The sequence below is a fragment of the Camelus bactrianus genome, chromosome 5 (assembly GCF_048773025.1).
Source record: "Camelus bactrianus isolate YW-2024 breed Bactrian camel chromosome 5, ASM4877302v1, whole genome shotgun sequence".
Classification (NCBI taxonomy): domain Eukaryota; kingdom Metazoa; phylum Chordata; class Mammalia; order Artiodactyla; family Camelidae; genus Camelus; species Camelus bactrianus.
In genome coordinates, this window is record NC_133543.1 from 59,017,069 (window position 1) to 59,032,660 (window position 15,592).

At 39.7% G+C, this 15,592-nt stretch overlaps 1 protein-coding gene across 3 annotated transcripts in view; it reads right to left on the reverse strand.

Moving 5' to 3' along the window:
* The window catches only part of SESTD1 (SEC14 and spectrin domain containing 1), a 118,054-nt gene extending 108,846 nt beyond the window's left edge, over positions 1-9,208 (reverse strand). The window contains exon 1 of one of the 3 annotated variants that reach the window (XM_074363977.1): positions 8,899-9,208. The gene's annotated coding sequence lies outside the window, so the exon portion shown is untranslated. Of the gene's footprint in view, positions 1-8,553; positions 8,696-8,898 lie in introns of those variants that run through there. The other 2 variants (XM_074363976.1, XM_010959979.3) reach the window with 2 other exon arrangements.
* Between the last annotated feature and the right edge of the window lie 6,384 nt (positions 9,209-15,592).

Below are 15,592 nucleotides of genomic sequence, written 5' to 3' on the forward strand. Positions count from 1 at the left end.
TGAACGCAAGGAGGATAGCTCCAGAGCCTATTCTCTTAACTATCATGATATACTAATTCATCAAACTACATATCAACAGAAGAATAGCTGACTAAAACATATATTACATTCATATAAAGGAATATTACATTTTTAAAAAGAAAGTGCTTTTAATTCCCCCTCCCACTTTAAGGGTAAGCTAAACTTAGTGACTCACTTTCAAAAATTAGGTACTGAAAGGGAAAAATACCAACTTTACAGTGGAGAAACCTGGCAAACACTACCTTAACCACAGGATCTAAGTTAAACATCACCAGTGATGTCTTGTAAATATCAGGTAGTACACCCTTACATGAGAAAGACAACTCAACTTTGTGCATTATATCCAAAAACCCGTAGCTCCATTCTAATCATGAAGAAAACACCACACAAACCCAAGCTGAGAAACAGTCTATAGACTATCTGACTGGTACTCCTCAAAACTGTCAAGGTCATTAAAAAAAAAAAAAAAAAAAAAAAGTCCTTGAGAAACTGCCAGAAGAGACTAAGGAGAAATGACAACTAGGTGAAATTAATGTATTCTAGATGAGATCATGGAACAGAAACAACATTAATTGAAAAACTGATGATACACAAATAAACTCTGGAGTTTAGTTATCAGTAATGTACCAAAGCTGATTTCTTAGTTTTGACAAATGTACCACAATAAGATGATAACATTAGGGGGAAATGAAACTGAGTGAAGTGTATATGGGAACTTTTGGTAGTATTTATGGAATTTTTCTGTTAAAAAAAAAAAAATCTCCAAGAAGTGAAAGATATAAAATCTTTCTGGAAGAAGCAGTATGTGCACAGGTATAATCATCTGTGTAATGCAGAAGGGAGAGCACATATGCATATATAAAATACTTCTGGAAAGACACAAAAGAATCTGGTAACAGTGGTTGACTATGTAGAGGAGAGAACTCAGTAACTGAAGAACAGGAATAAAATACTTTTGACTGTGGCCTCTTGTACTTAAATTTTGAAACATATAAATGTATTATGTACTCAATTTTTTAAATGAAAAGTATGACAAGGACCTGAGCTAATGCAAAGTCCTAGAAATAACATAGGGGATTAATTAGAAAATTTTAGGAGATTAAAAAAATCTAATCTCAATCTATCAGTTAATAAGGCTTCCCACATCCCCTTTCTCACTCTTCCCATGAACCTCACTTCTTTATGCACTGCAATTTTGTTGTAGCTGAACCAATCTGACTACCAACCCCAACAAGTCAGCTTATCCCCCAAATTCGCATCTCTCCCAGCAAAACCTAGCTCCTAACTTTAAAGTCACCCACCTATTGTGTTATTCAGCATCCTGTATATTTTGTTTATAAGAGGGATAGCACATACAGGAACTCACACCATCACTACCCCTATACCCATGACAACACTACTCAATGATTACAGCACCCTTTCCCACTAAATCCACACACTGCCTCCAACTACTTCTTAACTCGGTGTTGCATGTAGCCATCATTATCAATTAAGCTGGCCAATGAAATATAACCTATTTACCATATCTGGTCTCTATTACATTAATCTGTTTGCCTTAATACATTCCTCCATGGATTTCATATATATTTATTTTCACATACCCCTATTTTGTTCTGAAAGGATTAATGAGCCTTTCAAGAATACATGAAGTACAAAAGTTAATAGATTAAAAACAACAACAAAAGAATAAAGAAAACACCAAAAATTATTTTTACAAAAAGACTGAAAAAATGTACGGCATAAAACCTATATGCTCTGGGGTGGGCCACAAATCTGGCTTTGGCTTTCCAGTAGCCATCACAAAAAGGAAAACCCAGTCCACACTCCAGGAGATAAACAGAAAAGTACTCAGAAGAGAAACTATTCTTGGTACTTAGACCAAACAATAATTTTTACAAAGCAAAGAGAATGAACGCTACAGAATGAACAAGATATACAGGATTCACAACTACTGTTTTCAAAGGGTTGGGCTGTTTCTGATAGTGTCCATCAGGAGAATCTATGGTGCCTTACCAATGACCAATGCAGCAAAACTGATTTTACAAAGAGCAGACAAATGCTTTGAGAACTGTGTCCTTTTACTTGGTTTCCACCTTCATTGCCTCCCTAACAAAATGTAAATCCTCTGAAGGCAAGAACCATGTTCTGAAACACAGCTGTAACATAACATGTGCTGTAACATGTTCTGTAATACATAGCTCACAATGCTTTGTTTCCTGCAGGGGAAAAAAAGCATTCAATATCAGTGAGAATTAACAGAGAGCAATTCAAGCCTAGTCTGATAAAAATTCTAACCAAAACATAGGAATTCCCACTCATACTAAACAGAATAAAAACGACACCTGAAGCCTCAATAGATAATCTCTAAACCTTCCACACTACTACTGAATCGCAATTTAATTTGTGATGTCCCAACAGCATTTTTTGCTTTGCATATCCCTGGCATAAGGCTTGCAGAAATGCCAAATCAATATCATATCATATCAAACAAAATTCACAGCAAACGCTTTGGCAACCCCTACAAAGGGAAAGACAATATTACTATCTTTGAAGAATATAATCAATAGCTCTTTACAAACCAGCTGACAAAGGCAGGTTCATTTTTTAAATGACTCCATAAGTCCTCTAGCAGACAATGAATTATAATGCAGATTTTCCCTACTTTCCAAGAATCCGTAGTTTCTGTAAATGCCAAACTGTCAGAGAACTGTACTTCTCAACTCTTTCAAATATATATATATATATACACATACCTAGATCCATACATAAATACACACACACACCCCACCATCAAACAAGCTTATCTTTCCCTTTACAACCACTCCCTAACCCCTCTCCTTTTACCTGGTCAAACTGGAAATGAATGAAGCTTAATAAATTATTTAGGTAAAACAATTATGAGCAATACAAGTATTAAAAAAATTAAATTAGTACTCTTAAGCAGAGGCATTAGAATACATTAACAATTCTGTTTGCATTTTATTAATGGAAATCATTAATAAGTAAGTAGTCTCATCCTTCATTGGTTTAGTTTTTTAATACACTTAGTATTTCAGTTGGCAATATGCTCCTCATTTGGTATTCCCTGTACACAGGAGCACACCCTATCACCCCAGGAGGGGATAGCTGTAATGAGTGAAAGAACATCGACAGGACTGGGTGTCCACAAAATGGACATTGGAAAATCTAATCCCTGTGCCTTTGTTTCTTCATCTACAAAATTGAGAAATGACAATCCCCTCTATCTGATAAGATTACTGGGCGGATTAAATAAGGTAAGAATTGTAAACTGCCTAGTAAACTGCATGTAAAACAGATCCTTAATAAGCGTTCAGTTCTCTTGTTCTTTTTTTAATAGGTAAAGAAATAGAAGGAGCTTAGCAGGTGACGTGTCCAAGGTCAGTGCCGAGAAAGTGTAATACAGACTAAAACTCTAAACTTAGGGACTAGGGTTCTTTCCACTGCATCAAGCAGCCTTAAAATAGCAGAACCCAACACCTCATATTCATCACTGTTGGGCATTCATTACTGGCAAAAAAAAAAAAAAAAAAAAAAACCTAACAATTTGAACACGTATTAGATGCCAGGAACTAATCTCTTTCCTCATGACTACTCTGTAAAGTAGGTGTATTTATCCCATTTTACTGAGAGAAACTAACTTATCCAAAATCGTAAGTGACAGTGCATAATTAATTCACGTCTGTTTACTACTCTCCCCGACTTGTATGCCTCAAAAGTATACAAGTACCTAGAAATCATTGTCTACCAAAAGCAAATTCTAAATGGCCTGGAAATTTTTATAGATCCTTCCAATATATTAGTGGAAACCTTCCCTAGCTCCACCATCCTTTATCCTTAAATTTGTTCCTGTTGTTAAGCTAAAACAACTTACAATAACTATGGTGACAAATCTATATTTGTATAGCATGTTACAGGCTAGTATAATTCTTTTCATTTTTATTAGATGCAACTATTGAAGTTTTTCATATGTTAGCTCACATCTCGCTTGACACTTTCAAGACTCCTGTGATATAGGGATTATTACCATTTTACAATAAGGAAACAAGCTTAAGAAAGTAACTTGCCTAAGGTTATATAACTAGTAAGAGCAGAGAAAACACTTATACTCTTGCATCTAATTGATTCATTTAATCATTTACTTTTGTCTACTTATTCATCAGAGCAGAAAGGGAAGTATGAGTGGGAAGGCCTTCTTCATCAAAAATATAATAGAAAATAATGGCCAAAACTTGATAGAACAGTAACTACAGGAAAAATCAGAAAGGCTGTCCCACCTCTCTTCCCTCCTTGCAAGACTGTCAAGTAATTTCCAACAAATGTTTAGAGGGCAGAAGAGTTTAAACTATTCCAGAATACAGAGGAAAAAAAAGGGAGTTTACCAATTCATTCTTAGAGGTTAGCTTAATCTTGACACTAAAACCAATCAAGAACAGCAAACTAAAAATGAAGCATAAATATTGTTTATCTTCTGATGATAGATGCAGAAGTTTTAATATATTTAAGTGAAAAACTAAGGCATATGTGTAGTATGATCCCATTTGTATGAGAAAAACCACTGTGAACAGACATGTATGTACTAAGTATGTCTGAGTATATGTATGTGTATTTATGCATACATAAATATAAAGATAAGGGTTTGGAAATAAAAGCTCAAACTGTTAACAAAGGTCACCTGGGACAGGAGGAGTCTTGGTGGTGAAGGAAGGTAAGGGGACAAGTAGTAAAGTGAGATTTTTGGCTTTTACTCTATATACCCCTGTATTATTTGAATTGTTATAATTAACATGCATCATTTTTGACAATTAAAATACATAAATGAAAAGCAGGGCCTAATATTCATTTGATGTATCTCCTCTACTTGTTATAGTGAAAAATAATTCTTTCATTCATTCATTGGACATTCATTTATTGAACAAACACTCAGGGTCCAACTCCCAAATGGGCACTGAGCTAAGCACTGCTGCCAGCCACCAGGTTCTTAGAGCCTATTTTTCTAAGCCCAGGATGGAATAACAGTTACTTTCTTCCATAAGATATCGTGCTAGTAAGTTTTAAGTTCTAATTTTTGTCACTTACTGCTTTTTAGGTTATATACCAGGAATAAGAAATACTTTCCTTATCTAGAGTTTGTACTGCTTTTATTCTAAGAAGGACTATCAGATAACTTTTATTAGGTATTTTTGGCAACTGGGAAAAAGTGCATTTGTATTCATTCATTTAACAAAGGTTAGTGTCCCTGCTGTATTTCTGGGCACAATGCTGGACAATGGACATGCAAAGATGAATAAATAACATGACCTTCTACCTACCCTCTCGGGAGTTAAGAATTCTGCATACCTGCTATGTCTACAGAGTAAGTAGTACGTAATCTGAAATACACACTTTGGTAATCCTGCACTTCAAAGTGAAACTGGCAAACTGCCCTGCTCAAAAATAAAAGTTAATTTCAGTGTAACCCAGAAAAATCCTAATGTTCACAAAAACTGTGAAATTGTTCAATTACTCTAAGGTGAAAGAGAATAAATTAGTGGGAAAATAGAGAACATGGAAGCTGCAGAGGAATAGAAAGCACGATGTCTCAGCGAACATGGACTAGGACTAGCTATGCCACTAAGAAGCCATTCCTAGGCTTATTTCCCCACAGAAAATATAGAAATCATATCTACCTTATTAGGAAAGGAGAAATCAAAGAATATATTCAAAAAAGCATAATAAAATCTGGTGATTATGAGGCAATGTGGCCACAGCACCTGCTTTTTGCTGTTGTTTGGTTTAACTTACTTATTTCCCCACGAGTCTGTCAATGATTAGCCAAGCAAATCTGCAAACAGAATTTAACTTCTGTATGCCTCACAAAGTGGAAAGAATGCAGGAAGCACAGTCAGAAGACCTGAGTTTACATTCACACCCTGACTCCTACTAACTCTGGAAGGTTAAAAAATCAGCAAATTATTTAACCTCTTTGCACCTTAGTTTCCTAGCAATAAAATAGGGATAAACCTATTTTATAGGAATATTTCAAAGGCTAAATGAGAAAATACATGCAGAAATGTAAACTTAGGAACTATTATAAATTAGTTATTTTTCCAGAGAAGATATACAAACAGCCAGTAAGAACATAAAGATGCTCAACATCATTAGCCATTAGAGAAATACACATGAAAACCACCACAGGATACCACTTCACACCCACTAGAATCAATCACTACCATCAAAAAGACATTACCAAGTGCTGGAGAAAATGCAACCCTCATACTTATATGATGGGAATGTAAAATGGTGTAGCAGCCACGGAAGATAGTTCGGCAGTTTCTCAAAGAGTAACATTTACCTTATGACCTAGCAAGTACACATCTAAATATACACTCAAGAGAACTGAAAACATATGTCCAAACAAAAACCTGTAAATGAATGGTCATAGCAACATTACTCATAATAGCCCAAAAGTGGAAACAATACAAATGTACATCAACTGATGAATGGATAACAAAATGTGGCACATCCATACAGTGGAATATTATTCTGCCATTAAAAAGAATGAAATATGGATGAACCCTGAAAATATTATGTTCAGTGAAAGACACAAAAGGCCACATACCTATATGACTCCATTTATATGAAATGTCCAGAATCAGCAAATCCAGAGAAAGAAAATAGGCTGGAGGTCGCCAAGTTTGGATGAGTGGGGATGGGAGTGGTAGCTATTAGGTAGGAAGGTTTCCTTTCAGGATGCTGAAAATGTTCCTTGAATTAGGGATGTTTGCACTACCTTGTGAATATACTAAAACCACTGAACTGTACATGTTAGAAGAGCAAATCCTATGGTATATGAGTTACATATCTCAATAAAAGAAACCTGCAGAAATTTAAGTTTGGGCTACTTTTTATTAGTAAATATCCTACTTTTTTCAGGAGGTTGTTCCTGCTGCTTCTAACAGCTTTGAAAGTTGGTGTTAGATGTTACACAGATGAATGGCATTTTTTTATAAAGCAAAATTACTAATTATGCCAGAGAAACTTTCTACGAATCAGATTAATTTGGTATGATTTTATTTCTTCAAAGTCCTATTAATATCGTTTGTTTTTAGGGAGAAGAGAGAGCTTCAAAGAGTCTTTATAGAATACGTTTTTAAAAAGGTCAAAATGTAGTATTTAATAAAAATATTTTTTAATTAGTAGACATTTAGTTTCCAGATAAGCTCATCAATCACATAAAACCCAAGCAGGTGAACTCTGCAACCTCTACCCACCAGTGGTAACCTTCTACGTTCTGCATTCTGCTGTCAGATTTCTAGGTCCAACATCAGCTCTTTCCAATTATTATTCACAGGTGTTAAAATGCTTGATAAATTCTTTAAATGAAATCACTTCATTCCCTAATGCTGGGGTATTTACAGAGTAGGCCCGATTTTTAAGGTTAAATTTAGTCTAGATTGTTTGAATAAATATACAACAAAATGATTTCCCAGAATTTGGGATATAAAAACAACCTATAGAGTTGTGTAATGCTTTCTAAGTCCTTTGGGGATTTTTCATGAATTTGGTCATGGGTTAAGGCAGTCACCAACTTTCGTCCACACAAAGTATTACGTAAAAGCTTCCTGGTTCTAAAACAAAGAAGTATTTTATTGCTCAAAGCAAAAGGAAGATATTTTCCTTCCATTTAGTATTGTTGTACTAAAATAGCATACCAATGAAACCAGCTAGGTAACAGCATGACCGAAGGTATGTAAACAAAAATAAGCTGTACTTTATTTTGTATTCTTCCTTTTGGGGTGAAAAAAGTTACTCACACCTAAGAAAATAAAGCTCATCAAACCAAAGAAAACCATACGGGATAGTATTTCCAACATGGGGGTATTCTGAGTGGCAATTTTAATTTGAGGGTATGCCAACCTATGCTAGGATGCATGGTGGGTATACTTGGCACAGACAGAATGTGAAGAAAGAGGCGACCTGTCAAACAGCTGCTATCGAGTTACTCCCTCAACAGCACTTTCAACTTCTCGGGTTATGTCTGTGTAAAAGAAAAAGATGTCAAAGAACCAAAAGAACCAGGCGGGCTGTCACAGCAGCAGCCAAGTCCAAACCGTACATTCCAGGGTGAAATGCCACAAGAACCCTTAAGAGCCGGCCAGACTGCGGTTCCTTTCCAATATGAATTTACCTCACATTAAAAAAAAAAAAATAAATGCACAGCCAGGTATTTTTGCCAACCCGCTCTCCCTTCCCTTTGTGACTCCTCCAAAGGCTGAAGGGATGTTAACATCCCGCAAGCCCAAGGGAAACCAAGCCCCACGCCGCGAGCGAGGCGTCCAGCAGCCTCTTCGCAGCCCGGGGATCTCGGGCCGGCGTCCCCCACACCCACCGGGCAGGGCTGGTCACCGGCCACACAAAGAAACCAGCCGCGGACGCCGGACGCGGGGACTCGCCGCCGAGCCGGACGCCACATCTGGTCCCCTCACGGCGGGTAGACGAGACCCGCCGGAAAATAAGGATTAACCCCCGTACCTGTTGCATGATTCGGGTTCCTTTCACCCAGAAATGAACGCGGGCGCTCAGGACGGGAGACGCGGGCCGCCGGGGCTCTGAGGGCCTCGGCCGCACCCGGCAGGCGGCGCGGAGGCAGGAGCCACCCGCTGGGCTCCCCACCTCGGGTGCTTTGTCTGCGGCGGCGGGGGAGGGGCGGCGGAGAGGGGGTGAAGCGTCCCTCCCTCAGTAGCGCTGCCCGCGCGCTAGAAGAAAGCCAGGCCCGCGGCCGCCGCCGCCTCCACCCGCCCGCGCTCGCCGCCCGGCCGCGGGGCCTGCGCGCTCCTCCCGCCCGGGCCGCCCGGGCCGCGCGGCGGCCACACTCACCTGGCTGGTGCTGGCGCTGGCGGCCGGCGGCTCCGGAGCAGTGGGGAGGACGCGGAGACGCGAGCGAGGCGCGGGCGGAGGCGGAGGGCCCGGCGGGAGGAAGGAGGGCTGGGGACAGAGCGGGCCCGAGCGGCGGTGTGGCGGCGGCGGCTCCAGTCACTGGCGGCAAATCGCGTCCCGGCCCCTCTGTGTGTCAGGCAAGGGGCAGCAGCGCGGGCGGCCCTGCGACCTCCCGACACCCTCGGCCCGACCCGCGTCCGCGCTACCCCGCGCGCGCCCGGGTAGCGGCGGCGCAGCGACCCCGCCCAGCACGGGAAAGGGGCGGGGCGGGGCGGGGCGGGGAGTCCCACCCGGGCTGGGGGCTGGGCTCTGGGCGAGGAGGGGGCCTCTGACCCCCCCGGGCAGCCCCAGCAATCCTCACCACTCGCCGAGCTCTCAGCTCCCAATCCCCCCAACAGCGTGGGGTACAGTGGAAGGAGCACTGGGCCTAGAGTCAGGCAGCCTGGGCTGAAGGAAGGACCCCACCACCCCTGACCTGACGCCTTGCAAGTCCTCTGTCCTCATGTTGAAATACATACGGTCGAGTCTGTGGTCTCCAAGATTTTCAAAATTTTAACACTGTCATCCCGGGTTTGTTGGGGTTCCTTTGCCCCCAAGTGCTCACTGCTAGGAGACTCCAGGAGACAGGTCTCCCCACAGTGTGGGGTGGGGCTGAAGGATAAAGGGAGCTGGAAAGGAATGTGTTATAGTGAAAAGGGGCTGGATCCAGGGCGTTTGATTTTGTGGAGGATCTTTCCACTGGACAGTCCAAAATTTATCTACAAATGGCTACTTCCCCATCTTCACCAATTCTAGTTCTCCCAATGTACTAACCTGAGTCCTTGCTCTTCCAATTTTACTGCGCTGTTTTTATGTCATTTCCTGAATTCAGTTCAAGAGTCATCAGCTAATACGCACAAGTTCAAGGCAGCCATGTGGTCCCAATCCCAGGCCTTACTTATTAATCACTGTGCCACTCACTTAAGTACTACCTAATTCCATGGAAAAAAATCTTACCATTCTAACAACTCGGCAACTAAGTTTCTCTCTACTAAAGTTCTCTGATTTAAAATCTCAAGGATTAATATCTCCTCTTCATTCTGTGACTGATAATCTGTCTCCACAACTTCAGCCTCTTTGCCATTCTTTAGGTCAAGCCTTTCTAATTTCACTTCTGCTTCTGTTCCACATGACTGCCAGAGAATGCTCCAAAAACACAGCCTCCCTCTTTAAAATCCTTCCGAGATTCTCCACCTGGATAATCAGGTTCAAGAAATTACCATGGTTTCTAAGGCCATTTATGATCTGATTCCCAGACCTCTTCAGCTCCAACTTTAACTCCCACCACATACACACAGATTTAGTAGGCTCTGTCTCCATGACTTTGTATGTTTACCCCCGTCCAAAACCCATCCTTTATTTAATCAGGAGAACTCCTACTACCCTTCAACACAGTAAAGATAATGCATCACTTCCTCATTGGAATCTTCCTCGACATCCCCTCCTTCTTCCACACCTGCATCCTCACTTTCCCCACCTGTACTGAATTACTCTTTCCTTTCTACTTTCATGGAACCTTTGATCTATTCTCTACGACAATCCTTAGCACTTTGTTTTTTCCCATTACTTTTGTTTGGTGGTCTTTTCTTACTTGACTGTGAGTTCCTTAAAAGGATAGAGATTTGTATCTAGTTCATTTTTGTCTCTCAGACATAGCACAGGACTCAGCACTAAGAAGATTCTCTTTAAATATTTGTTCAAGTACTAATGTCACCATTCATTCCAACAAATAGATGTTGAGCATTTACCCAACTAGAGAGAATTACAGTGCAATCCACAGTCCCTGTCTTCCTTACTTAACCTTCCACAGTATTCTGTTCCTCCTTCCTTTACAATTTGGCATTCTCTACTTACCATTTTAAGCCCTGTCCTAATACTGCTTGCATTCTTTGCTTGTTTTAATAAAGCAAGATCATGCCAAATAACCTATTATAGTAATTCACCAAACATCCCTGCCCTTCCTCTTTCCATACCCTCTAGTTCCACACTGTATCACCCAGTTATTAGATAAGGGGCAACAGCTGCAACAGAAAACACATTAGCCTAAATGCAGAGAACAAAGTATGGGTGCTGTATTTTCCTGTAACTACTGAATGAACACTTAAATTCACCAGGCCTCACCTCTGCAGTTCCTCTGGCTCTATGATTAGGCTTCATTTTTAGTATTTTGTTAATAAGGTAAATATATCCTTTATATATGTATAAATTGAAGAGAACCAGATCCTTGCAAAGTAGCTGTCCAGCATCTGCTTGAACTCTGAGTGATAGGGAACCACTCACTACTTCACAATGATACTCATCTTTGAACAGCCCAGCGAGTCCCAACTTTGAACTGAAATGTGTCTCCCTGTACATTTGGTAGGTAACTATGGTATTAGTAGAAAACACCCCTGGATTTCAACTCCAAAGTGGTATGGTTACAGCCTAGTTCCATAACTTCTAGCTGTATGACCTTGGACAAGCACAAAACAACTCCAAGTATGAGTTTGCTCAACTCTAAAGGACAATAATAACATCCTACATCATTATTATAAATATGAATACAATGTGTATTAAAGTGCCCAGTCACTCTGAATCTGGTACTAAGATGTACTGAGTACAGAACAGCCCAGTTCCTTTTTCATACACAGGCTTTTTTTTTTTTTTTTAAGTATAGTCAGTTTACAACGTTGCATCAGTTTCTGGGATACAGCATAATGTTTCAGTCATACATATACATACATATATTCATTTTCATATTCTTCTTCATTATAGGTTACTATAATACATAGCCTTTTAAACATCTGAAGTCAGCAACCATAGCATATGACTTCTCACACCACCCTCCACTCCCGTGCCTCATTCATCTCCTCCATACATTCTCACCTAAACATACTCTAGGGCCTCTTAAAATGTGGCATCTAGAACTGAGTCCAGTAGTCCAGGTATAAAGAGAGGAGAAGAGAAATACGGTTTGCTGCATCTTTATGATGGTGTTTCAAAATTCAGCTTGATATCACATTCATATTTTTCTACTACTCCACACTGTTCATAAATATCATGTTTTTGCCAACTAAAACAAACAAAACCCCTCAAATCCTTTTTAGGACTTTAATACATACACTCCTATAAAACCATGTCACCTCTAACCTGTTTGTGTACAATTTGTTTTTGGAGATTGAGTGTGGATCTTTGCATTTATTCATCTTAAATATCACTTTGGAAACACTGGGATCCCCTGCCAAATAGAAATCAATGTGAAATAAGAATAACATTTGAACGACATTCAGGAGTGGGGAGAAAAAAATTCCAAGTTCCTAAATTCCTAATTTCTCCACTAAGGCTTTTCATGAAATGCCATATTTAAATGTCATCTAAAATTATACAACTTCTCACATTCATTTTGTTTTATTTTTATAATAAGTTAGTATTTTATGTGCATATGTTTCCCAAACATTGTTCTCTGGAAACTGTGAAGAACTCACTGAGATAAGATAGACTGTTAATGCCATTTTACCCAAGCTCAGCAGGGTTAGGTAATTTGCTGAACACTCACTCTGCACCAAAATAGGCTTCTTGGAGGAACTGCCCCACCCACAGGCCCGCTGAAGGGGTGGCCCCAGGAAATATTCTTCTCTGCTGTGTAATCCCTGAATCACTGCTGATTACCCCTAGGAAGGTACCTGACCTATAAACAGCCAATTCACACCCATTTAAAAAATGACCTGGGAAAAAACTCAACCCAAAAAAGCTGGTCCAATCAGACAATAAGTTGGGCAGCTGGATCCAAAAGGGGGCCCAGAGAGTGGACAGTGGTGACAAGGGCTCTGACAGGTCACCAGTGAGCAGAAGATAACTTCAGCCAATGACTAAGAGGAAAACATCCATTCACATATCCTTTCACTCATCTGTTCAACAAACATTTATTAAGCATTTCATGTTTCTGGTGCAGGGGGTACAGTATGAACAGAATACACAACAGTTCTGCATGGATCTTGTATTCTGGTGGATGGGACAGGCAATAAACACAATAACTAAATAAATCAAATAGCATATTAGAAGGTGATAAGTAGTGGATAAACATTATGCAGAGAAAGCAACTAGGAAGTGCCAGGAGCTGGGGTAAAACTTTCCATGACATGAACTGGGAAAGCCTATCTGAGAAGGTGACATTTGAGCTAAGGCTTGAAGAAGGTGAGGCACTGAGCCTGTGTATAAGAAACACACAGGAGAAGCTGAGGGAGTCAACTGGTAGCAGATCAATCAGCAAGCAGACACAAGAAAATAGCAAAACAGACAACCCATAGAGCAGGGCATTCAAAATCTACCTGGGAGCTTTTTAAAAAGCAGTGTTTACAGCACTTCTCCCAGGTACATTAGACCAGAGCCTTCGCAGTTGGGGCCTCAAAATCTGTAATTCTGAAGCACTTCTCAGGTGATTGGGATGACTCCAGCTCTAAAAAAGAGATCCAGAAGTTCCTACTGAAGCCTTGGGTTCTGAATAGCCTTCCAATTCTGTGCTCCAAAAAGCCCAACTTAGCTTGCATTCCTTTCCCACTAGGAGGCTTGGTTGTTCAACTTTTCTGTTATTCCTGAGAGGGAAGCCTGATATCAGGGCTGAGATTTCAGTCTTTCTGATTTACATATATATTCTTTACAAACCACATGAATAGGAACCAAACTCCAACACCCTACTCCCTGAGGTCACATGTTTGAATTCCTGTATCTTGCAATCAAAATTGCCTAACAAACCACAATCACAAAGCTATGAGATGGTGATGCCAAAGCTGCAGCACTGGGCTGGTATTCATTCTGCAACTCTTGCCTTTGGGAGTAGTTAACATTTCAAAAATCAGTATTGGAAAAATTGTCAAGATACTGTATTTTCAAATCTAAAGGTTTTATTTTAACAATGTACATATACTGCACATTAGTGAATTTTTAAGAAAAATATTTAATAATTTTATCATAAATTACTTTGAGTACTCATTTTACCAGTTTTTATATTTGATATTTTAATTCCAAGCTTAAAATTTCTCTTTCACTGAGGAAATTAAGAGGATCTGTTTTTTTAAAAATGTACTTTCATGGTTCTGAAAGTATATAAATAATTAACACTTTTAAGGTTTCTGTTTGTTTGTTTGTTTTGGGTTTTTTTGGGGGCGGTTGCTTTTGGCCACCTATTAGTTCATCATTTAAGCCAATGTATTTGGAGTCCTTTAGACAACAGAACTTTTTCCAAGGCCAACATAGTTTGCAGTCACTCATATCAAGTGGGTTTTTTTCCCCCAATGACACTTTCACAAAATGTTTTTGGTGAATAGGTCAAAGGAAAGAGTAAAAAGCAGTGTTTGAATTTTTATAAAATCAGCAAAACCTTTTTCTAACAAAACTGACTTCTTTTCATAGTAGTGGAGTCATAGGATTTTAAAGCTGGAAGACATCCCATCTATTCTAACATCCTCATTTTCCTGTGACCCAGAAAAGTTAAGTAACATACCCAGCCCTAGACTTAGTTCACAAAACATCTGGAATCCAGGCCTCCTGACTACTAGCTGGTAAAGCTGAAAGTTTATTAATACTTGCAGTATCATCTATATGTGTGTAAAGAGACGTGGTGCATAATTTAGAAATAATACAAGTTTATATCTTGAACATCAATAGTGAAGGAGGATTAATAAAATGGCTGCACTTAGGCTAACAGATTGCTTGTTTTTATGCTTGCCCTTAAAACGGTCAACTGACCTGACTGACTGGTTGCTACTCACAGTTCCAGGCCCACTGTTAAAACTAAAGCTATTGATCTTACTGTTTCTACTTTATTCCAATAATCAAAAGCTATAATCATGCTTGGTCTCTGAGTTGATCTCCAGGGAGAAGGTCACAGGACTTTAACCTTACAAAATAGCCTGAATTACCAAGACCACACCTTGAGTGCTTAGGAGATAAAGAGATCCAACCGATAGCCTCCACAGAATTGGTCACCTGGAAGCATCATGACGCCATTCTGTCTTCTGATGAGAAAATGATTCTGTTGATTGTTATGCTTTATTGTTTGAGCTCTGGCTATATAACCACCCCACCCATCCCAAAGGTGTGTTCACAGTTCTGAAGGCACTAGCCTGCTGTGCCCAGCAAAGCAATAAAACTGCCTCTTTTCTTCTAAACTCCAAGACCTTGTCTCTGGATTATTTGGCTCATCAGGGACGGGGCTGATCTTTGGGCAACAACAGTGCTTTAAAAGTATTCTGAGTAACAGAAAGTGGAATAAAATTTCAGATTAAGGAAGTCCCTAATTTCAATGATCAATTTACTGTCACTCAGTTAATATAAGCTTTCTAACAGATTTACTAAGGAGGCCAAGTTAAAAGCAAATTGTTCAGGCAAACTGTTTTCAATGCTTCTGGCAATATACAACACATTGCATAATAGAGAACAATAAACTGGCTATGCCAATTTTTATAGTTTCTGCCCAATATATTTTCTTCTAGTAAGTACCATTACATATTAACACAATTTATGCCCCAAACATCTGTTCCTGAATCAGAACTCTTTGGTTATAGGTACCAAAGCCAACTTGAACTGGATCAGCGTGGAGCGTGATGGAGTTTCTGGA